General features: G+C 45.3%; 1 protein-coding gene across 1 annotated transcript in view; it reads left to right on the plus strand.

Annotated features, from left to right (window-relative positions):
- The window catches only part of plxna2 (plexin A2), a 281,673-nt gene that overhangs the window by 7,829 nt on the left and 248,936 nt on the right, over nucleotides 1–24,908 (plus strand). The window lies entirely within an intron of this gene.

Below are 24,908 nucleotides of genomic sequence, written 5' to 3' on the forward strand. Positions count from 1 at the left end.
AGTAGCAGATGACAGTGTGTGTTTGTATTACGTGAGCGGTTGTGCATCTGCGTGTGTGTGTGTGCGCGTGTGTGTGGGTGTCAATTTTAGTTGGTTTCTGTAGGGCACATTTGCCTTTTGTTTGTGAGAGTGGTGCCCCTGTTTGTTTATTGGCATCCACGTGTGTTTATGACCAGGGTGGGCTGAGACACACCAAACAACGCTGCATTGCCCACACTGCCCCCTGGTGATGGTGACGCTTTGCCTGCCACCGTCACCATGGATACCACAGACCGGGGCGAAGACATTACTTGTCTATTCGACTCATGTACACGAGAGAAGCAGAGCTGATGACCGCCACTACATACACCTACAATTATACGGTGAAATGATAAAGAGCATTTAACTATCAGAGTGTAAATATGGACCTGTGACAGTTCCATTTTTACACTGTAAAATCAACACTCAGGATTTTGCTTCTCAGATTTTCTCTCTACTGCCTTCACTCTCTTTCTTCCATTTCAAAGGCATTGTGTACATTTTCTTAGATCGACTCACTAGCTTGGTCTTCTTTTGGCTCCAGGCGTCATCTACAATCCCCCTAGTTAATGTGTTTGCCTTAACATCATTCTGTCAGCAGCACGTCTCCCTGAAGAGTTATTATAACTGCCTGCCGTTTTTTCCCCCCCCTTTCTTCTTCTTCTTCTTCTTTAGAGAACTCTCCATTCAGTTTTCTGTGCCGGGTCGTGTTGTGCTTGAAGGCTCAGTGACATGTAGCCACCTGCATTCAGGCTGTCTGCATTGTTGCTGCTCGCTAGATCAGCCATGGTCTTATCTGGGTGGAAAGCTTGTCTTCCCCTTGTGGGGAGGCGGGGGCTTCAACACACAGCCTCCTGCTTAGAACAGAGCTCCGAAAATAGCAGATCTACAAGCTCCCAAAGTTTCAAAGAGGCAGGGCATCTGCTATCATTGCTGCATGACACCGGCGTGCAACTAAGTTTAACTCTGGTATAATACTTCCCAAATTAGAGCTTTCTTTCTTTCTTTCTTTCTTTCTTTCTTTCTTTCTTTCATATATATATATATATATATATATATATATATATATATATATATATATATATATATATATATATTACTTTACTTACTGTGTTATTGAGTAGGGTAAACAATTACACTGGTTGAGATGGTTGCTGCTGGCACAATTGGACACAGTAAGCATGTCGGTTCCATTCATAGGACTTGTAACAGGTTATATAACGGGTCTGTAAAGGTATTTGGGAAGTAGCTATTAGCTCTTATGAAGAGTTTAGTCTGGAGCTCGTTCTATCATTCCTGTACCTCCAGACTCTTTACTTTGGCCCGAGGTGACTTGTAATGTCCAGGCAAAGGGAAATGAATTCCCCCGGCATGGGGATAATTGCAGCTACAGTATGTTTATGCACATGTGTACACTGTTTTTGACCCATACTGTACACTGAAGGCAGTGGGAAATGTGAGGTCTTTTTTCAATAGTCGTACTATGGTGGCTTTAGAACTGCTAGATATTGTTATAAGGTTTTTTTGCTAACATATAGTAATACTGTTCACAAAACCATCAATGAGACTTACTGGCTTTTGCTGATTTTGACCTCCTCCTGGCCTTTATAGGACCCTATAGGCCTACTGAGTGCTTTATACAATGCATAAGCATAGACCATTTCCCTGTTAATGGCTTTATTTTTAGATTTCACTTTTGTTAAAATATTTTCAGTCATTAAAATGTCACCAAACTTAGCTGAGTAATTGAGTCAGTGTGGTGGCTAAACATCATTGCGCGATTAATAAGCCATGGACGTTTGAGTTTAATTAATAAATCAATCTTTTCTCGAGGGACTATTTTCAGCTAAACTTTTCAAATCAGTCTATATTTTCTAATGCAATAAAACCTCCCTGCCTGGCATAAATCCGCCAAATAATAATAATAACAATAATAATCTACATATAATAACCACACAGCAAGTAGTTAGTGTGTTGGTTTACCTATCTCAAGCAAGGTTCACTTCAAGTCTCTGCATGTTGATTTCCATACCATACCGAAATGAATGCAATCCAATGGCTTCCTAAAACAAATTAAAAAAAGAAAATCAAACAAACCACATTATGCTTTGGAAAATGTTCACCAGTAATGTCAAGTATACAATGAGTCACAGTCAAAGAGCTAAACATGCCAGACCACCAGTATGGTCCTTTGAGGACATGGCTTGAGTTTGGACTTTTCCACTCAGCAGTGTGTGAGGAACAATAGAACATTTTCCCTTCAGTGCCTCTCAGACTACCCGTCTTATCAATTGATACCAAGAAAATGTCCATTGTGATTTCTACATAAACTAAACTGAGTCGTGACTCATAGAAACTGTGTCAAAAGGAGGTCAGTGTTTGCTCCTGCTTTGCCAACTATTATCAAGATGGATTGGCTGGGAAGTTTGATGTCGTTGTTTCTCTACCTCCCCTACTTCCCAGTACCATTGGCTATCTGGGGGAATATTTTCATGAGCACAGTGGTTCTCCCACTTCTCCCAAACAGAGACATTAAGCATGATGTATATACTGTACTTAGTTATGTGCAGGTGTCGCCCATCAAAGATAGCCAATCTACAAGCTCACCACACATCGCATTGCGATGCATTGTGAGCTTGTTGATCAGCTATTTGCAATATGACAATAGCCTGCCTCCGTCACAACCAATGAAATGTAAGAGACATGACGACGGCATCTTGGAGCAGCCTTCGTCTAGATGCAAAGAAATGATTAACATAAGTGTCATGATTAAATCACAGGAAAATAAATGATCAACAATCGTGTCAGCATGTGTGACTCGCACATCGGCGGCAACCAGGGTTGAGAGCATCATCGTCTTCTCCATGGTTGTTTAAGGAGAGTGACTGGCGAATTAGTGTATGGGAGATAATTATCCAGAGTGTGACAGCCCTGCCTCTCGTTGCAGACGACTCGAGATCCCTCTGTTTTCCGGTGGAGATGATGATTAAGTTTGACTAGATCTGAAACATTTGCCTGCCTAGGGCGGATTGCAGAGGCAAGGGTGGGTAAGGGGCTGAGCAGGTTTGTACTTGAAAGCAGTGAATGTATCCTATTCCTCTCATGTCTTAATCTGCGACAGTTAGGGATTTGGCGTAGGAGTTAATGCCATTAAAAGGGCTGATCCACACGGTGGATGGGTTCATAGGATTTCTGACACTGATACATCCCCTACAGCCTCAGCGTTATGTGCGTGCCACACCTTTATCTACTCACTCGCCTTACAGAGAGAACAAGGGCTAAAGCTGGGAATTAAGGAGACTTTCCGCATCGCAGAAAGCATTCAGAAGCTCACAAGGTACAATGTTTACTGTTTAGTGTGTTGTGCAAACCTCACTGTTATTGTTGCTACAACAACAAGCCCCCCACGCCCCCCCCAACCCCCATATTCTGTAGAGAGCATGTTCAACGTGACAGGGGTGAATAGGTGAGATGAATTTGCATTTCATTACACTTCATAATGTGCTGTCTCAGGTATTGTGTGCGGATGCAATATGGAATGTGAACGTTTTGTTTTCTCTTCAAGTTCCTAAATTAACGTCTTTGTTTCCGACAAGACAGCTGTTCCACGCATCTCCAAGGGGGTGAGATTGTGAACTATTAAACAAAAATGTGCCTGACAGTGTCTGATCAAGGGAATTAAGATTTCAGCCTGGTGTTCTTTGTTGTTGTTTTTTTTGGCACACGCAGGTCCCTCTCTGCCTTTTCATAACTGACAATTAACAGCTTTCAGCCACCCACCACCACCTTCACCCACCTCCACCCTCTCCTTCAGCTTCCTCTGTCTCTTTTGTCAGAACACGTGCCTGTGATCCCATCACATTCACACACATACACACACACAGACACACACACACACAAACACCACCTGACCACAAACGTTGTAAACTCCTCGGTGTTAATTTATCCATTTGTGTGTACAAATGGAACACAATGGACCCAATGGACCCTTACGGTTCCTATCGGTTCCATTTGCACACTCTCAGAGTTAAATTAACTCTGAGGAGTCTACTGTGTGTAGCAAGTCCCTCTCCATTTGGATTTGCTTAGTATTCTGCCACTGGCGAGCCTGATAAAGGACGCGGTGCCTCTGTTTGTTGTGTTTGTGAGGTGTTCAGAGCAATGCATTAGCAGCTCCAATGCTTTACGTGTAATGTAGTGTGTTGTTTTGCCTACCTGCCTCTCTGAGGCATTCTGCTTGTAGCACTGTGTCAAGGTAAACAACCACCACCTTCGTATGTGATGCTCTAAAAGAAGGAATGTCTGAAACTGTGACAGACAGAATGGGTCCAGTTCTTCACTGTGTGAGTCATTTTGATTGAGCTCCGGTCCGTGCTGTAATGGCCAATTTTCTATTGTCACAGCGGCGCAGAGTAATGCTTGTGAGCTACAGATTGAGTGTCTTTCTATTCTAAGCCGGTTTGATACCAGAGCTGCTCATAAATGAGCTTTACTAGAAAGGTCTTAAAATCGAGGGAAATTGAGAGGAATTAGCTATAACTGTGCCCTCTCGTACAGCGGCAAGCTTTGAGACTTATTACGTTTTAATCTGTGACACTGAGTCTTTTTTATCCTGTAGCTATCCTCACGAAAGGGGTAGATGGCTATCATTCATAATTTACCTCTGTGACAATGAGACGACTGCAACACACAGTCGAGAGAGGCTTATATCTGATTTATACTTCTACTACGCTGCAGCCAGATGGCATTCCTGCAAGTGAAAGCATACATAGTGTATGCTCCTCCCACTGACCTCATCGAGTGACCTTATGACTGGCTTGTCCCCGCAGGTCCCCGGGGGTTCACTCAAAGTAGCGTGGAGCGGGGCTGGCAGTAAAATGTGTTGACATACAACATCCACCGCCAGTCAGTGTAGCAAAATGTAGAGGAGGAAGTATGCGAGTAGGGGTGGGGGGCATTCATGGTCCCCATGACATTGACTCATACAGGAAAGTGAGAGGAAGCTGCATTTGGAAGAGGGTGGGGTATCTGTTCTCTCTTAGATCTGGCCTGAGGAAAAAAGGCCATGCACCAGGTGCTGCTGGGGGGACGAGTACTGTAATGCAGGGGTCTTCAACGTTTTCAGGCCAGGGACCCCTTGGTTGAGAGAGAGATGAAGCAGGGACCCCCACAACCTTTTCATAGATTACATATAGTTTCATTGTTTGACAGCACAATCATCAGTGTATTTTGGATAAATGTCAATTTGTGTTTTCAGATATTTAACCACTTGAACTGTTAATACTTCTCCCCTCTACACCAAACCTCTTTGCCAAAAATAGCCGATCTACAAGCTCACAACGCCTCGCAGCGCGAGGCGTTGTGAGCTTGTAGATCTGCTATTTTTGGCCTAAGTTCTCAGTTCTGGTTAAGAATCTGGCTAAAAAGGAGATTTTATTTTTTTCTTTCTATCACAAAAAGATTTGGAGGACACCCTGTAGTAACCGTCCCGGACCCCCTGTTGAAGACCACTGCTGTAATGTCTAACCGGGTTTTGGGGTTTTTTGGTACACAGCAAAATCCTCTGTTAGTTTTACTCCGAGCACCAACAGCACAAAGGAAACCAAATGGACCCATTTGTGCACGCTTACGACGGACACAGCGGACACATTAGCGCCGAGGATTCTACCGCGTATAATCCGGATAGCCTAATTTGCGTGGCTTCAGCCTGTGGCGCCGAAATGAAGGCGGCGAGAGTGAAGGATGGAAAAATTCCTTTGCTAGAAGCTACTGGTGATGTACAGAAATACACCAGGAAATGCCGTTTCCCTCCCAACCGTTTACACTGAATGCTAGTTGGTCTCAGCCAGACTGAGACAGCGTTCTGGAGGCAGCCACCGAAACGCCCTAATTAGTTCACTTCAGCATGGAAGCCTGCCCCGGCAGGTCCTATTTGTGTTACTGATGAAATGCTGAATGGTGCTCCCCCCACGTTCGTTAGGGCCTACATTTTATTCTTGCTTTATTTTTTTTGTTCTTTTTGTTTTGTTGATCTTTCCTGTTATTGCCATTCCCTCGTTGGGAGTATGATTATGTTTTGCCTGTTTTGCCGAAAACATTCAGTTTAAGGGGAGAAGCAGCAAGGATTGTTTTAAAGTGTGTTTAAAGTGGGACTGCCAAGTATTCAACCGCATGTTTAACCCCCCCCCCCCCCCCCCACCACACGCACACACGCACGCACGCACGCACACACACACACACACACACACACACACACACACGCACACTCTCAATGCTGTAACTATCAAATAATGAAATGTGGGGACAGCAGCAGGAAATACTCTGCTGCTTTACTTGGGTTATGCGTGTTTGTTGCGGTGTGAGTGATTGTGCTGACTCTGAACGTGGGCATCCATTTCATCTTATCCTCTACCGCAGCATATTTACCGTTGAGGGTTTCAGTTAACATCCCTCAATGGGACGCAGACGGAGGCTCGCTCGCCTGACGTAGCCTTGTTTTACTGCCTCGCTCAGGCCACGCCTCCAGTCCAGCCGGCATGATGATGGAGCCAGGGCAGCCTGCACTCTGCCTCATTGCGCGCGTGTGTGTGCCGAGTGCGCGCACAGGGTCAGGGACGGCAGAGGGGAGAGTTAACGTGAGGTAACCGCTGCCGCAGTGGAATTCAGTCTGCTGGGTTTTGGCGTGGTCATTCTGCCTTGTCATGGAAGTGCTTTTTCCTTTTGATTTATTTCCTCTTTATTGCGCTCACTTCTGTCTGTTCGCTTTCTTTATTGCTTTCTTTTTTTCCCCCTCTGCTGCCCGTCTGTTTCTCCTCTTTATTGCTCTTTGTCTCTCTCTTTTCCCTTTTCTGTCACTCCGTATATTTTCTTTCTTGTCTCTGTTCCCCTCTCCCTCTCTTCCCATCTGTCTGTCTGTCTGTTTTTCTCAATCTGACAATGTGGGATGCGGTCCCTTGACTTTCTTAAAAGTGAAATGGATGAAAATACTTATAATCCCGCCAGCATAATTTTAGGTTTGTTAAACCTAATAAAGAGAGAAAGAAAGAAAGCCCTGCTTGTGGATGTATTGTGGCGAGTCTACTTCAATGGAATAATAAAGTAACATAAAGCTCCATAGGCAGCCTTGTATCTGCTCGGGCGCAAACGTAGCCCCGAAGCCTCCCACATACAGTCGTATGCTAGCACATCGTCTACAGGCAGACGATCCTACACATTACCATGCACTGCACACCTTCAGCTGGCAATATACTGTACAAACCCTGCTCAGAATCTCAATGCCCAACCCCCACAGACCTACTGTATGCATGGTGTGTGTGTGTGTGTGTGTGTGTGTGTGTGTGTGTGTGTGTGTGTGTGTGTGTGTGTGTGTGTGTGTGTGTGTGTGTGTGTGTGTGTGTGTGTGTGTGTGTGTGTGTGTGTGTGTGTGTGTGTGTGTGTGGTGTGTGCGTGCGTGTGTGTGTGATAACATCAATGACATCCAATACACAGATCGGAGCCTCTCCGCTGGGCCACTAGATCGAGACGTAGTATAGGAGGACGAATCATGACGGACAGCTGTACGGAGTTCAGCAGCAGCCGCATAAAAGATGCTCCATCGGTCGCTCTTTTTCTCTCTCTGGAGAATACGGATAGCCTGTCTATCTCTGAGTTACGTCTTCAGTAGCGCTGTGTAGAGGGAGGTGCAGTGGGGCCTCTGGAAAGGAATGAATGAGTGAGTGTGTAGTACCAGGTCTCATGCAACAGGCTTACAGTAGCTCTTCATTTAAACCCGCTGACAGACTCACAGCCGTCCTTAAGCCTGATTTATAACATGTTGCACGATGGTGTCACTTGCGGAAAATAGCAGATCTGCAAGCTCACTGTCCATCACAATACAACATCACACACAATGAAATATAAATCAGGCTTTACAGCCTATTGTTCCTAATCGTAGCGGCTTACAGGTTTTTACACTCTCAGGAGTAGAGCCTGCCGGATATATATCGGTTTGGCCAATATTTCAGCCATTATTTGACCTTTTTGACATCATTATCGGCAGCGTGTCCACTTTGAACTTGGTTTCCTTAATTTGGGCATGTCATTGTACTGTAAGCGAACATTTTTAAAAGTTGTCAGAAATGTCAACAAATATTACATCTACAAACTCACAACACATTTCAATGGAAAATCTTGACAAAATATCAGTCAAAACATTGGTAATCGGTAGGCTAGGACTCTCCAAAACTGGGATCGTCTTCTGACCCTAAAATCTTCCCATCGGATTCAGGAGTGACTTCCCCCGTGGTTCAGTGTAACGCAGCCTCGGCCCCAACAGGTATAATGACCGGAGGAAAAAAGCAGGAGGCGCTGGAGTATGACGGTATGTGAAAGAGGAGTGCATTAGGCTTGTAATAGTTTTTTGCACTTTTCTAGCTTGTAAGAGCTCATAAAATGAGGGCCCCTGGAAGTCCACACTCCACAGGCCCATTTCTCCCTCTCTCTCTCTCTCTCTCTCTCTCTCTCTCTCTCTCTCTCTCTCTCTCTGTCACACTGTCTGTTTCTCTCTGTCCCAGGGACTTTGAATATGAGTTTCCTCTATCTCTTGTTCTGTGGCGGGGAGGGGGGGAGGGGGGGTATAATAATGGTCAGAACGAGCCCTACCTCCATCTCCTGCGTATTACCCTCAACCTTCACAGCTAAAGTGAATAATGCAGGGCTTTGCTATTGCGCAGCCGACACACAATTGTGTGTGTGTGTGTGTGTGTGTGTGTGTGTATGTGTGTGTGGGTGTGTGTGTGTGTGTGTGTGTGTGTGTGTGTGTGTGTGTGTGTGTGTGTGTGTGTGTGTGTGTGTGTGTGTGTGTTATACGTCATCGGTGTGAACATCTTGTCTTGGTACATTTTTCAAAGGATTTTGCTGAGTTTCGAAAATGTTGCTTTTCTTTTGCTTTGAAAAGAAAAAAAGAATAAGCAGAAGCAGAAACGAAGTGGGTATTCTCTCGTCTCATCTAGGGCATACGTGCTCCAGCTACACAGCAAAAGTTTTAACTCTGAGAGGTATAAAGAAAGTGGCCTCGTATTTCAGTATCTGCTGCTAAAATCTCTGTAACAACACAGCGATCGCGGGGAAAAAAAGCAATCTAATAGCCATGAACATATCCACTGGCACGGTGAAAGTGAAAGCTCTTTTGGTAGCTCACACTAATGTGTATGTAGGGAAGTGGCTGCATGTGGTGATAGGGCAACTGGAGCTCTCAGGACGCCGGCTCACAGGAAGCCATGCTGTGCTGATTTTCCACTGCGTCCTCGGCCAGCGCTCCATCCTGTGCCGGGGTTCACATGGAACCAGCCGGAAGGCATGAATGTGCACTTCAGAAGAACTGATCCGGCAGGTCAGCTCAGTGAGCCCTGTCTTGGCCCGGCGTGGGCCGGCAGCTGCCAAAGGTGGTGCAGAAGCAGATATAATATCTATACAGCCAGCGTGTCGAAAAGGCCCAGCTAATGCTGACTACAGCTCTCAGCACCACTTTGTTATTCATTCATTTCCATAGCAAGTCCTACACTTTAAAAGTCCTGAGTGTTCATTTAACTACAGGTGATTGTGAAGTGAGATTTCTCCAATTTGGTGCAGTAAAATGTTACCATATGTTTACCAGTGATAGAATGGACCTTAATCTCACATAGTCTGAAAAGCAAAAGTGAACTGACCTACAGAGTAATTTGTTTGCTGAAAGGTCTAAGTTCAGAGAGATGTGCATGTGTTGAGTTGTGTAGGACAGGTGACTATGAAGTGATACTTCTCCAGTTTGGTGCATTTTAATGTTATGAAAGGTTAAAGTTCAGAGAAATGTTTTGTGCTGCTGATAACATTTGTAATTATAACACCAGCACCACCATTACACTATTAATGTCTTGCACCCCCTAGGCAGCTTGCACACCCTGGGGGTGCACACAGCGCAGTTTGGGAATCTCTGAACTACACAAGGGTGTAGTTGGATTATGTACAAAAAGCATGCAGTATACGTTTGTTAGTCTGAGCTGCGAATAAAAAAATAAAATAAAATACTTTAAAAATAGATTAATGTGCCAGACCTACACAGTAAGATGTAGTTAAACTAGTTAAACTTTTAATGTGAGAGTATCTAGCCTATGTGTTTTTCTTCAGGTCTTCAGCCAACTTCTTTTGGTTATTCTGGAGAAATGTGAGCTATCATGCGTGTTGCTCAGATTTGGAGGGCGTAGCCTTGCGGCTTGCTTCTGTCTCCCACTCCCATGTTAACATGATGGAAATAAATAAATTAAGGAATTTAGTGGGTTCATTTAAGTTCCTGCCCGAAGTATCTCCTGCGCGTTTGTGTGTGTGTGTGTGTGTGTGCGTGATATGAAGTCGTAAGCTGTGTGGGCGATGTTGCCACTGGACTAGCCCCGGCACAGCCCCCACGCTGCTTGTTAAGAGCTTACAAATGTAACCAAATGGACCCTCAGACTTCTTGCAAATGAATAAATGAACACTGAGGACTTTTACTGTAGACTGTTGCTGCGTGTTTTACAATCTGTAAGTGGAGCTTTCAGTGAATCAGTGAATTATGCTTGCTGGGCATGTATCCCCTCCGTGTGAGTAAGCACCGGGCTCCTCTGCTGCACTCGGTTATTGCCTCTCATCCAGGCAGGGATTGGGCTAAGTAACTAGCCGTGGACTTCATTCTGTGGTGTTTTATCACATCTGATGAAATTAGAGAGGGCTTCTGTCAGACTGAGTGGTTGTGAGAGGAAGAGAGAGAGAGAGAGAGAGAGAAAGGGAGAGGGAGATGGAAAGAGATGTGGTGCTGGGGGGGGTGGCTCATACAGCATCGACTTGAAAGTGTGTGTGTGTGTGTGTGTGTGTGTGTGTGTGTGTGTGTGTGTGTGTGTGTGTGTGTGTGTGTGTGTGTGTGTGTGTGTGTGTGTGTTTTTGAATGGTAAAGGCCGACAAATGAGTCTTCTTGATAGTGCTCAAAAAGAATGATGTCTTAATAATCGTACCAGAAACATTATATGATCATGGCAGAAAGACAGGAGAGCTGCACAAAATACATGCTACAGTATGCTATTTCAAAACGAGCCCTCATTGGGATTGCACACCAAGTGGTAATGTCACTATGTAAGCTTGCTCTCATCTGTATGCATCATAACGTTGCATAATTTTCACGGCTCTTTGAAGGTTTCCAGCGTTCCTGCTTCTGTTGCCGCGAGTGGACTTTGTTATATTAAAGCGGCTTTAGCTCTTTCTCTCATCTTTCTTGATGGGGCATTATCAGTGTTATTGTTTCACCATGGTGTCTGGCTCATGTCACAGACTAGAGTTTGGCCTTCCAGTGACCTATAGAAGGGTTGAAGACTTGAAGTGGGGGAGACGGTGAGAGAGAAAGAGAGAGAGAATGCGTGTAGTTTATTCAACAAGCCTTCAGTCTGGGGCGAAAAGAGTCGGTCACCGGGGGTCAGTTGGCTGAACTCCTCACAAGTGCTTCCCTTCAATAAATCACGGGGATATGAGATAAGCGAGGCAAGGCTGTGATGTCTAGAGCTACTGCTGGTGTAGATGCAGCCTGGGCCCTGGGTAGAGTCTCTGGATTAGACTGGAGAACTAGGTCTGGAGTTGGTACCATGCCTTTTCTGACCGATGCCAGATTTTTGGGTCCAATCTTGATTTTGGAAAAATCCCTAGACCATGGATTACTTTTGTTTTTGACTGATATTTTGTCCAAAAATACAAAATCAATACGAATCAATTTGAAACTCAAAGTGAAAACATTGAACGTTTTGCAAAAGTAGAAAATTCACAAAATTGGCGATCTGCAATCTCACAATGCAACACTTTGTGAGCTTGTAGATCTGCTATTTTTGAAAACCTTTCAACGTTTTAGTCTATAAATGACATGCCCAAAATAGGAACACCAGGTTGAAAGTGGTTAAAAATCGAGGAATATTTGTTGCATAATCGCAGACACCGATTTAAAAAGTCAAATAATGACCCATATATCGGCCCAACAGATACTGTAGTAGCCAGTCTTGCTCTAGCAATGATCATGTCGTTTCGAGGTGAGGAAGGCTCATGGCTGGTTCTGTAGAGGCATAGACCCATGCTTCACATGTGCCCTGTGGGAGTCCAATGTTTGGGCCAGTTTGTAGAAGCAGTGTTCGTGACAGACAGAGAAAGATAGCTGGAGTAGTGTTTGTCCAACTGTAAACATCATTAACCTAGCCAAGAGACTCCCAGAGAAGATGGGCTGTTGTCCTTGCTCTGTGTGAAGTATTAAATAGGCCGCATCTACTCAAATGCGCCGTCCCAGTCACCCATGCGCGTGTGTACGCACGCACACACACACACATTCATGCACACACATGCTTGCACACACATGCACAGCACACACACACATAGCAAACTAGAGCATATTTGGCTGGGACAATGTGGAACACATTATCAATGCTGAGAGATCTAACTTAAAAAAAACTAAACTTCTTTCTCACATCGCTGTGCTTTGTCCTCTGGTGGATTCAGTAGCACACAGTAGACTATGCAGGTTATAGGTTAGGCATTTAGAAAGAGAAGGACTTAACAATTTATTTTATTTGAATGCAAAATGTTCCAATTCCCAAGCTAAGGAAATACTGTGAGCATGAACGGAACCTAAAGTTGCCCAGTTCTTAAGCTTAATTTATAAATAGCAGATCAACAAGCTGACCTTGTACTTCAGATCATCTTTCGGCATACAACAAAGACAGATCTTGCTTTATTGTCTTATTGTCTTGAGACTTGCATGTATGTATTGTGAGATGTGTGACCCTCCACTTTCCCTTTCCCCCTTTCAGAAATAGTTTTTGCTAATCTTTATAATATTTTGCATTTAAATCTGCATAGCTTGCAACTTTGTGGTGACTCTCAATTTTCTCTGTTGGGCATAGCATAGGCTGCAAATAAGGTTGACAGATTAACCTGCACTGGACCCACGTGTGTCCAGTGGTGTAAAGTAACTAAGTACTGTACGTAGATATTTGTACTTTACTTGAGTATTTAATACTTTTACTTTTACTCCACTACATCTCGGTTCCAAATTTTGTACTTTTACTCCACTACATTTACACCCTACACCCTAGTATATATACATTTTGCAAAAAACTTGAAAACTTGAAATGGGACATTCTGCACAATGAGTACTTTCTACTTTTGGTACTTTAAGTACATTTTATTACCAGTACTTTTGTACATTTTGAATTCTGGACTTTTGCTTGTAACAGAGTATTTCTGCATCGCAGTATTGATTTGTTTACTTCATTTTTAGTACTTTTTCCACCACTGCGTCGTGTGTGCAGTTCGACTGACATCAAACACAGCCCGGTCACAACCATTGGATAAAAGTCAAATTTGAGAAAAGCGTCTGTCCTGCAGTGGTTTGACTTTTGAAAACTAGAGCAAATCAAAATTCGGAACATTGTCCCAATATGTAGGTCACGAAACAAGGGATGAAAATGCTGTGCAGTCACCTTGTCACCCCCCCACACACACACACACACACACACAGTCCTGTCTGTTATTTTCGCTTCAATATCAAACTGTGGGAGAATGACATTTATAATTTTAGTGATGCATTCTAATTAATAGCTTTAACTTAGGTACAGTAAGTGTAATGTGCATTAGCTTGGAGAAATGCTTGTTACATCGTTCCTCCGTGTCATGGTGTGGGTTTGTTTGTTTAAATGGTGCTGTGTTGTACCTCAGATCCAGCATCTCTGCCGTCGGGCCTGGCGTTTGTCAACGAACCTAAGCACAACGGTGGGGGCCAGTGGTGGGCAAGGAAGCGCTTCGCTGTGTTCACTTGGACCGCGCGGAGGTGCTGAAAGTCGGGGGGACGAAGATTTACTATTCTGTCCATATTGTGACATAACTCGGTAACGGCGCTGAGTCGGCTCATGCGACCGTCGCAACGCTCGACACAGCGACTCGCTCGCTATCGCTCACTCGCCGGTGTCTCGCGTGGCTCATGGTCGCCTGAGACGGCGCACCTCCGTCGTCATCACTGAAAACAAGCGCTCCTTCCCCTTGCTGTCCCCCGCGCCCCCACCGTTCTGCTTAGGTTCTTTGGCAAAAACGGCGCACGCGTCTGGCCCAGTCGGCTGTCTGTCCAGCCAGATGTGTGTCCCTGGCTGCAGCGTGACGGGAAACAGAGATTGCTGATCACACATACTTAATTGCATTGACAGCAAATTGATTTTAGCGTGGAGAGAGTCGGGGTTGGTCCTACAAGCATGACTGCAGAAGCATCCAAAAGAGTGTGTGTGTGTGTGTGTGTGTGTGTGTGTGTGTGTGTGTGTGTGTGTGTGTGTGTGTGTGTGTGTGTGTGTGTGTTGTGTGTGTGTGTGTGTGTGTGTGTGTGTGTGTGTGTGTGTGTGTGTGTGTGTACGCGTGTGTGACATGTGTGTATGTGTGCTCTTGTGCATGTATGTGCACAAGTATGCACATACATGTGAGTGTTTATTTATGTGTGTGCGTGTGTGTGTGTGTGCTCTCATGCACGAGTGTGCACAAGTATGCATACACTTGAGTGTTTATTTGTGTGTGTGTGTGTGTGTGTGTGTGTGTGTGTGTGTGTGTGTGTGTGTGTATCTGCAATTCATCACATTTCCTTTGGCCACTAGGAAGAGCTGGTTTTTGACCCCAATCTATCACCATGTCTCCAAAGAGAGCACTGTATTTTGCCCTAATAATGCTAAGTCTAACCTACTTATAAAACCCTTAGAAGTGTAACAATATGGTGATCCATTTTAGGCCACGCCACGAGTGTGTCTGTTGGAACACTCGGGCCAAGCACGGCATCACGCTGTGTTTCCAGTGGCTGGGTGTTAGCCAGATGAGTGTTGCGTGCCTATACACCAGCCGATCTACAAGCTTGCGACGCATCGTGATGCAATGCATTGTGAGCTAGTAGATCGTCTATTTTCAGCATGCGACACAGACCTAAGATGAAGAACAAATCAGGCTTCATGATTACAGCGCTCGCCCGGGCTCTCATCACACTGTCCAGATACCAAACAGTAGCAGCAGAAATTGAAGGGATTACGTTGAGTGGCAGGATTTCTATCATTTTTCTCTCTCGGCCGCAAACCCTGTTATGTAACCATGTTGGATTTTAAGTGTCTGCAGAGTAAAGTAATATTGTGTGTTAAGCGGTAGGTGGGGGAGAGACAGTGCACATTTTGGACCCAAAATGATAGATGCACTATGTAATTTACCCCCCCTCCCCTCCTCTTTCCTCTCTCTGTTTCTCCTCCTTCCCTTCCCCCTCGTTCACTCCTCCTACTCCTCCTCCCCCAGTGGGTGCCAGCCAGCCTGTGTAAATTTGCCTCAGATAATAGTGTCCGCACCATGCCAGCTTGTGGAGTTGTGGCTGCCGCCGCGGTGGCTGTAACGGCTTGCTGCCCAGCTAGAATAATGAATTCATGGGGCCCCCCTCCTTGCTTCAACCCCTCCTCTCTCTCTCTCTCACACACACACACACACACACACACACACACACACACACACACACACACACACACACACACACACACACACACACGCACTAGAAGCACAGGTTGTTTTCTGTCTTTCACACTATCACATGTCATCATTCACATGGTTTCTGCCCTCTTGTCTCAATCTCCAGCTTCTCCTTATCCTTTCCCTCTCCTCCATCTCTCCATCTCTCTCTCTCTATCTCTCTCTTTTTCTCCCTCTCCTTCCCTTTTTCTCCCTCCTTTCTCCCTGACCAGTGAGCCAGCAAGACTGTCATGCGTCATTTATACTCCCTTGCGCGCTGTGTTGTGTGCCGCAAATAGCCAATCTACCTGCTCATACATCGAGCTTGTAGATTGCCTCTTTTCGGTACACCTCACCATCCATCCTGCAAGGATAAATATGGCTTGATCCTGAAGGGATGGGTGATGATGAAGGAGAGGCTGGTGGCAATACATGCCCACTGACATGGAAGCTACATTTTCATTTCGCCCTTCTTCATTAGTCCCCCCGGACACACTCACCCACACACGCTGTCAGAAAAATAGCGGCCATAATCTCACATAGTTTCACACACTTGCGGAAGCCGTTTGGTGGCGCTTAATTTAGGGATTTGGCGTGATTATTTGACAGAAGGTTCGGTTCATCTGTGCCTCAATCCGATTGGCTGGCTGCGTACTTGAGGGTCAGAATGCAATTCGGTTTAGCGCAGTGCAGCTGCACACGGATAACCTCTCCGCCGGGAAAGCTGCTTGTTAAAGAAAGCAAATGCGACCATGTATGAAGGCTCGGCCTGGACGCACATGCAAATGGACGCACATATATTGTGAGATATGCACGCACGCACACACACATGCGTAGATACTCATTCAGCCATGAAGAGCTTTTGGTCTTGTATTGACTTGCAAGTGTTTGGGCTGAATCGTTTTGGCTTGCCTGCCCTCAGCAAAACTGTCAACTTCCCATTCCATTCAGCTGTACGAGGCAACAAGGCCAGACTAACGGAGCCTTTCATGCATCTAGTGCAGGGGTCTTCAAAGTTTTCAGGCCAAGGACCCCTTAGTCGAGAGAGAGATGAAGCAGGGATTCCATATAGTTTAATTGTTTGACAGCATAATCATCAGTGTATTTTGGATTCATATAAATGTGTGTTTTCAGATATTTAACCACTTGATCCGTCAATACTTAATAAACTTGATCTTTCACTCTGTACTTAGTCTGCTCTTTTTCCCCTCTACTCCAAACCTCTTAGCCGAAAATAGCAGATCTACAAGGTCACAACGCCTCGCAGTAAATTCTCAGAATATGGATGCTAGGGTTCAAGTGGTTAATATAAAAAAGGAGAAAAAACGTTTCTATCACACAAAGATTTGGAGGACCCCCTCTAGTAACTCTGAGGACCCTCTAGGGGTCCCGGACCCCCTGTTGAAGACCCCTGATCTAGTGCACACATGGTGCAGAGCGCCCAGTTAACTCAAGCTAATGCCCGTTTGCACCTGCAACCTGATGCATGGCCCGAGCTCCTCTGCTCGTCAGGTCCATTTGTCTGCAGCTTCGCAAGTGTCACACACACAGCGGAAGATGTGTTGAAAAAGCTGCGCTCCAAATGACTTCGCAACAAACCAAACATTCACGCCTCAATTTTAATTGGATTTTTAAATGAGAAGGGGGGGTTGTGATCTTGTGACAACCCCCCCCCCCCTCCTCATAATGTTAATTTATTACACAACTGTAATCTATAATCTTTGAATTACAGAGAGAAATGCTCAGATGGTGTTCCTATTGAAATCATCCTCCTAATTAAACTGCCTGGAATTCATAAATTCATTTAGGAGATCAAATGAATGGATGCGGTTGCTAACGTTTCATTCTTGCAAGGCTGTTATTACCAAGGATTTCCGTTAAATCCGAATACAGAGGGCACACTCCGCGGTTGCTTTCCATGAAATATGCATATGAGGCATTTGCCAACATTGTTTCACACAATTTGTATAAGATCACATGCACCTTCAGTTAGACATGCATACAAATCTTTCACACAGATATATATCATAATTCTACATCAGTGGTTCTCAAAGTTGGGTCTCAGGATCCCCAGGGGTCCTTAAGTGATTAATAGTTGGGAACCAAATGAACCTTTATGGGTTTACAATATGTACAGTAACTCAGAGTATACAAATAGAACTAAATTAACTTGTATGGGTTCATTTGTTTCCATTTGTACACTCTCAGATTTAAATGGAAGAACTTTACAGTAGAGGTTTGGGTCCCAGAGATTAAAATCGAACCTCTGTTCGAAGTGGAGCTGTGTGTGTGTGTGTGTGTGTGTGTGTGTGTGTGTGTGTGTGTGTCTGGCCTGGCCTGAACAACAGCGCCCTCGTGTGGTCACAAAAGGTTACTGCAGGCTACATACCCGGAGACAGACAGACAGACAAACAGACAAACAGACAGACAGACAGACAGACCCACACACACGGCCACGTATAGGGAGCTCCACACAGCTCCAAAAATACAAAATAAAATCAAATGGGCGTCCATCGCCTAATGCATATCAGACCGTGGGTAAAAAGCTTGAGAGTCAGAGTTGTAAATTGCACACCACCCTTCATCTAATAGCACTGCATCCTGCAGGTATTCTGCCTTCATTAAGCCCCTGCAAACTGGTGGAATTATGCAGCGGCATGCGTCTGGTAACGGTTAACGTCTTCAGATATGATAAAATATGTATGGTTGTCAATCAAAGGGTCTAATTCAATCACTCCCCATGTGCGTGTGTGAGCAGAGGTGTATCTGATCCGGTGGCCTCTGGTGACGTTCGACTGTTTGCTCTCCTTGCCCGCTGAGGATCCCCTCTTCCCCTCGCTGTACCGGTAGCTCCCACTTTCTTTTATGATTCATATTCATGGAAATTCCTCCTAACAGAAAGCTGCCTCCACAGGATGACAGACAGCTCTGATGAGGCTGTATGTATGCCATGCTGCTACTGGTGTGACCAGGACGGGTTTATAATAGGAGAGGTACAGGGTATGCTCTTTTAGTTGTGTCAGTGGAAACAGGAGCAGCAATTTGGGATTGTGTTTGTGTGAGTCTTAGGTGTGTGTGTGTGTGTGTGTGTGTGTGTGTGTGTGTGTGTGTGTGTGTGTGTGTGTGTGTTTGTGTGTGTGTGTGTGTGTGTGTGTGTGTGTGTGTGTGTGTGTGTGTGTGTGTGTGTGTGTGTGTGTGTGTGTGTGTGTGTGTGTGTGTGTGTGTGTGCGTGCGTGTGCGCGTGTGTGTGTGTGTGTGTGTGTGTGTGTGTGAGTGTGAGTGTGTGTGTGTGTGTGAGAGAGAGAGAGAGAGAGGGGGGGGGGGGGGCGTTCAAACAGAGCTTGAAGGGGGCTTACTCCCTCAACACAGATGGGGTTAAAAGGGGGAAGATTAGATGCGTGTGCCCTTGTTTGCATTCAAGGATAAGCGGTTACGCTGACACCCCGCAATTCCTCTGTCATGTTGACATGCTTATATGTGCGTACGGAGATCCTCACATTGTGACGGGGGGTTATGGGATCTTTTCTATGCTTCCATTGCTGTGATAATTGTGAGAGGCTGATTAAGATCTTTGACTGACTGGCCTCTATGGGTGTAGTTCAGGACGGAACTGTGAAGCGCTCTGAGCTCTCGCTGCAGGCCTTTGCACCCAGACCAAGACTGTGGCGCTTCACTGTCACTAACGAAGAGAATGCTGCACAACACTGGCTGCTAAGTGTTATGTTGGAGAGCCCTTAGAGTGCATGCTTAATCATGTACAAGTGCACATAATCGTTTGTTTTGTCTTTTTGTCATTGCTCCGAGCCTAATACAGTTTTCTAAACGCAGTATAAACACAATGCATTCTGTGTTTATAGATATGCTAACCATACAGTAAGACGCCTAAGGGCGACATGGCGAGGGAGGTCGCGCCATGTCTTGGCCATCTGGCCAGTGATGTATATCGGACCAGTTACCAATATATGGAGACCCCTGGTACCCATATATGGAGATCCATGTACTGTACAGTATATGGAGATATTGCAGCGAGACCCCAAACATGCTTACTCAGTTATTTGTTATTTGAAAGTCCTCTGTCTGACGTCTATGACATTTGACATACATACATACAATCCCTTTTATGCCCATATATGGAGATCCCTGTCTCTGGCATACAATCCCTTTTATGCCCATAAATGGAGATCCCTGTCTCTGGGATGCAATCCTTTTTATGCCCATATATGGAGATCCCTAACATAATCCCTTTTATGCCCATATATGGAGATCCCTGCTCTGAGTAGCTGACATCACTGTGATGTCACCTGTTTATGACAATATATGGATATCCCTATCTGAGTATCTGACATCACTGTGATGTCACAATGATGTGTCAGGGGAACCACAGCATCAGACATTACCCGTCCAGACGTCAAGCTGTGACGGTTCTGATAGTAAACTGCGACCTACGGTCGCAATTATGAGCAAACCTCTTTTTTTTAGCCCACTAGTGCCACAAGTACTTACAATAGCCAATTTAAGCCATGCCGCACAGGAAACCAGACAGAGGCCAATGATAGCAGTTATTGGAGTGTCTGTGGCTTCTGAGGGTGCCATCCCTCTCTTTTGCTACTGTGTCATTTCCCTTTGGTTGCTAGGAAAGAGGATAGATGACATGATGGATGCGTTGAGTCTTCTTGGAAGCAGTCAGATAAAGCTTGCAATGGAGAAAGCCACTTCTTGTGGAGACAAAGGAATGCGTAAATATAACTCCTCCGACTTCATGACACGGGATGCTGGCGAACCCTCTCATTATCTCCACTGTGGGTGTCGGTTAAGAGAGAAGACTAATGGCCTAACCTCTGCTGCTAATCGCTTTTTTTATAGGCTACTATAGAAAAACGATCTCCCCTCAGGAAAGATTAAACCTATTTTTACCAGGCAAATGGCTAAAGCTGCAGACTTTCACAAGATCAGAAAAAATAAAGTTGGGGATATTTTGTGAAGTAAACCTCTCACTATATTAAATGGTACTGTACATTTGTTGTGTTTTTCCGCAAGTTGGCTGTTTGAATGGTGTCGTATCAGTCTTACTTAAGCGTAGAGATTTCACGCTTTACATTAATCACTCAGGGAATAACGGATTAATCCACGGCATGAAATCCCAATCTGTCATTTCCTTTTCCGAGCCCACAACAATGGGTTTAACGGCATAAACGGATTTTGGTTTATGTTCTTTATCTGCTGCAATACAATTGCTGTAAATATGAATTTAGGAGATCAAACACATTTGGCTGCATTGTTAAGCAGCTTAGCATGAGGGGGCAAAGAAAATGGAGGGAACCAGTCAAGAGACACAAAGGCAGAAGACCTGCTGCCTATCCCAGGTTGACTGTGGGTTTCTGAGCTTCTGTATCCCGCTCCGACAGCTCATCCTAAGGGCTGAGCCGATCTACAAGCATACAATGTGTTGCGCAATGATGCGTTCTGATCTAGGAAATCAGCTATTTTTGGTTTGCCACACCGACGTGCGGCTAAGTACAAATCCAGCTCAAACCCTGGCCTCTCTAGAGTTGTTTTGCTGGTTGCCAAATCCAGCACAGTAGTTTCCAGGCTGTCCACAACCTCTCAGTATTTGTTGGGTTGTTTGTCATCATCCCCTTTGCCAGGCAGCCTTTTCTCATTTCTCTGTGGTATGGAAAGGGCTTCACTTCTCAAAGATAATCTGTCACAATGCAGCTCCCTGTGTCCACTGTTGGCATGGCTGCTGCATCTGCCGCCCCGTGGCTGGAGGCACCGCCAACATTTGGACACGGGGACCAGCAACCAGGCACACTGACAAAGCGCAGGCAGCCAGTGGGACCTGTTTGATTAACAAGCATTCGGAAGCAGTCTGCCTAAGCGTGTCAATGCACCGAGTTGTTGTATCCTGAATGATTATACATTTATTTAAACAGAATGAAAGCAAAAACAACATTTCACCCCCCAAACCATGATCACAACTTGAGTGCGTGCTGGAATGCAGTTGTTTTTTTAATTGCTTGCCTTTCATGCATATGAATTCAAGCTACTGAAATCATAATACCCAACCATGATATCTAGGTTAAATTGTAATAGCGATGTTACAGTTTTTATGTGTGTGTGCACTATTATGCCTCTATTTTGATATATTGGAGTGAGATGGGGAAACGGGTAGAGACAGTCGGACAATTTAGGCATTTAGCAGACGCTCTTAATCCAGAGCGACGCACAATGGGCGTGCAAGGTACATTAATACATCAACATCAATACATCAAATGCATAGAAAGAGTAGTCTAAGAATAACAGAGGTAGACTAAGCACATATTAAAAACCTCATAAAAACTAAACTAAACGTATGGTCATTGAGGGTAGGCAAGTGCTAGGGGGTAAGGTGGAGTCTGAAGAGGTGAGTCTTCAGACCACCTCAGACCAGAATTGAACCTGCGACTCGCTGTCAGGCACATTACAGTCTATGTGTGGTATGTGCCTTAACCACTAGGCCATCGGCGCTCCCCTGGTACATTTTTCTAACTCAGTATCCCTCTCTGTGTTTTAATGTGTCTACAAATCAAATCTGACTCATAAACAGGGCTTTTTCAGCAGTAGTGTGTAAAGAGTGTCAGCAGGGACAGAGATAACTCTTCATGTTTTGCTGATGAGGCAATGAGTCAAGATTTGTCACAAAGGCAACAGTAGTGCTTCCACAATGCAGAAGCTAACTTTTCAGAGTCGTTGATTTTTATAGGCAATTTAAATCCGAGAATGCCACCCTTGTGCTAAATTCACCCGCCATATAACAACGGGCTAACACAGCCATAACTCAACATGCCCTCTCCTTTCTCTAGGTCAGTAGGTGACTACAGTGTGAATCATTACTGTTTGCATTTATATGTTAATGTTTCTTCCCGGCAAAACGGACTCCTCATAAACAGAGACAAAGACGCGGCTTTGAACTAGAAAGCACTAGTAGGGGGTGAATCTGCTTTTCATGTCTCTAGCCATGGCTGCATAATAAGGAATCTCTCTGTTGAGCGCGACAAAGCGGCAGTCGCGCAATCAACTTAAACAAAGGCCTCATCACCCCTCGCTCGCCGAAGAGCAATATGAACCGCTAACCTTTGAGGAGTCATTTATTTACACCATTCAGGCACACTCTCCTCGTCCCTGCAGCTGCTGCCACAACATGAAAAGCGAGTGATGCATATATTCCTCCCATGTACTGGAGGGTGGAGGGAGGGGAGCATACGGTATATTCTTCGCTGGAGAGGGGTAGGAGTGCCTCTAAAGCCCTAAAGGGCAAAAGGCTGCAGGGCTTGTGGAAAGAGCTGCCTCAGCGGGAGGCTGATTATACCTCCAAAGGGATCCGCTTTGCACATCTAGCATGTGCAAACTCAAACAAAGGAGCATGGCTGAGGGCAGGCGGTTGATGGTGGGTGGGGGCGCGGGGCAGAGGGGCCCAGCGCGAGCTGCTTCAGTGGTGTGACACCTTTATGACCATGCTAATAAAGTGCTTCTGGGACACCAGCGCCTCCCACACCTCGGCCTGCACACACGCCGTGAGCAGCCCGACTGGGCCCTTGGACCTATGTTTATGGACCACACGGATCAATACACTCCCCAAGAGTCTGTATTAAAGTCAGAGCTGAGTAGCACGCCCGTTGATCACTGGACGAGGGGAGGGGCCCCAGGATGACCATTACCGGATTTCGGAAGAGGCCTATGAAAGGGCAGACACGCTTGAGAGGTGGATCTGAATCGGTGCTGTAATTCAGAATGGCCTCGCGCCCGTGTTATTCCCCCCTGTTCCTGTTATGTTCCGCCGTCTTCAGAGTGCATGCTAATTCACGGAGCGGCAGCTGATTATTCCAGCCGCATCCCTCACCCCTGTTTCCCAGCGCCCTCGCTGCTGAAAATGCAAATGTGAAGCGTGACGGAACAATGCAGGCCCATCTCCGACACGTTCAAGCCCCTGGTGTCCCTATTTCACTCCACAGCTTACGCACCTCCTCCAGGTCTTCAGTAATTACCCTCGTTGGATCGTTACGCCTAATCATACTTGATTTTGGGATGCGCCGCCATTGTCTCCACTTGTTAGCCCCTTATACTGCTCGGTGCTGATAGACTACTCTGATAATACTGAGGGAACGAGACTCGCTTGCTTACAGACTTAAAGACACGCACGGAAGCACGCACAGTCGCACACACACATTGGGTTGGATGGCATTTTCGGGGGTTGGGCTGTGTGTGCATGTCTAATATGGTGGCCTGATTCATTTAAGGATGATTGTTCTGCTGCCACTGATTAATCCCTCCAGGACCTGATCGTGTCAGCGGGAGATAAATAGAATAAAAGGATACCAAAACAACAGCAACATTTGGGAAAAGAATAATTAATAATTTTCTATTTTGTATAGCAGGCCCCCTTTAAAAGGGCAGGCACGAGGGGAGGGGTGCGTGAAACTGGCTCCCAATTTGTTCTCACTTTGTTCCAGTAATAAGATCCAGGCCTTCCCATTCCAGTGGACAAGATAATTAACTCCTGGGGATAAACTGCAAAGAGGGGGCCCGTCTCTTGATTTATGGCACACACAGATCTGCAGCACAGGCTGAGCATAGTTACATAAATTGCAGACTTTGCTTGATATATGTTTTCAGAGATATGAATAGATGACAAGTGATTGTGGGGAAGGGGGGCTGGGTGGGTAAAGCCAGCAGAGGAATAGAAGACGCAGGGAGTTTCAGCTCTGTGCCGTTTTTGTCTGCTGTTGCATTCATTGTTGTGTTTTGTTACGTTTTTTGTTTAATCAATAGTTGCAAAAACAATCCCTACTTCACTCCTTTGTTTTGAAAGATTGGTTTAAAAAAAAAGCTTAATTAAAAAATAGACAACCTACAAGCTCACAATGTGTTGCATCAATGTGAGCTTGTAGATCTGCTATTTTTAAAGCATTTTCAAAAAATATTTGAAACATTTTGAAAATGTGTGCCTCTAATGACATTCCCACAATAGGGATGACAGGGTTAACGTGGTTAAGTCATAAGAGATGTTATCCAATTCAATAAGGATCATGAACCTAAATTGAGTTTGCATGACTTGGAGATGACTCACTGCAGAGTGCCCATGACTTCAAGCAGGTATTGATGGTCAGTATCTGTATTTGTTCCCTCCTGGACTGTTCTTAGAAACACCATGGTCAGTGTACAGTATGTGATTGAAGCTGCAGTATGACTCAAGTCAGACTCATTTCCGTTGCTGGAACCTGCCTCTCTTTCCTGCATCGTCCTACCCGGTCCAGCAGCTCCTCTGGAATGTGCACCATAATGATTTCCCCCCATTGTTTCCGTCAGCCTCACCACAGCTC

Source organism: Nannobrachium achirus (assembly GCF_963921795.1).
Source record: "Nannobrachium achirus genome assembly, chromosome: 9".
Taxonomy (NCBI): Eukaryota; Metazoa; Chordata; class Actinopteri; order Myctophiformes; family Myctophidae; genus Nannobrachium; species Nannobrachium achirus.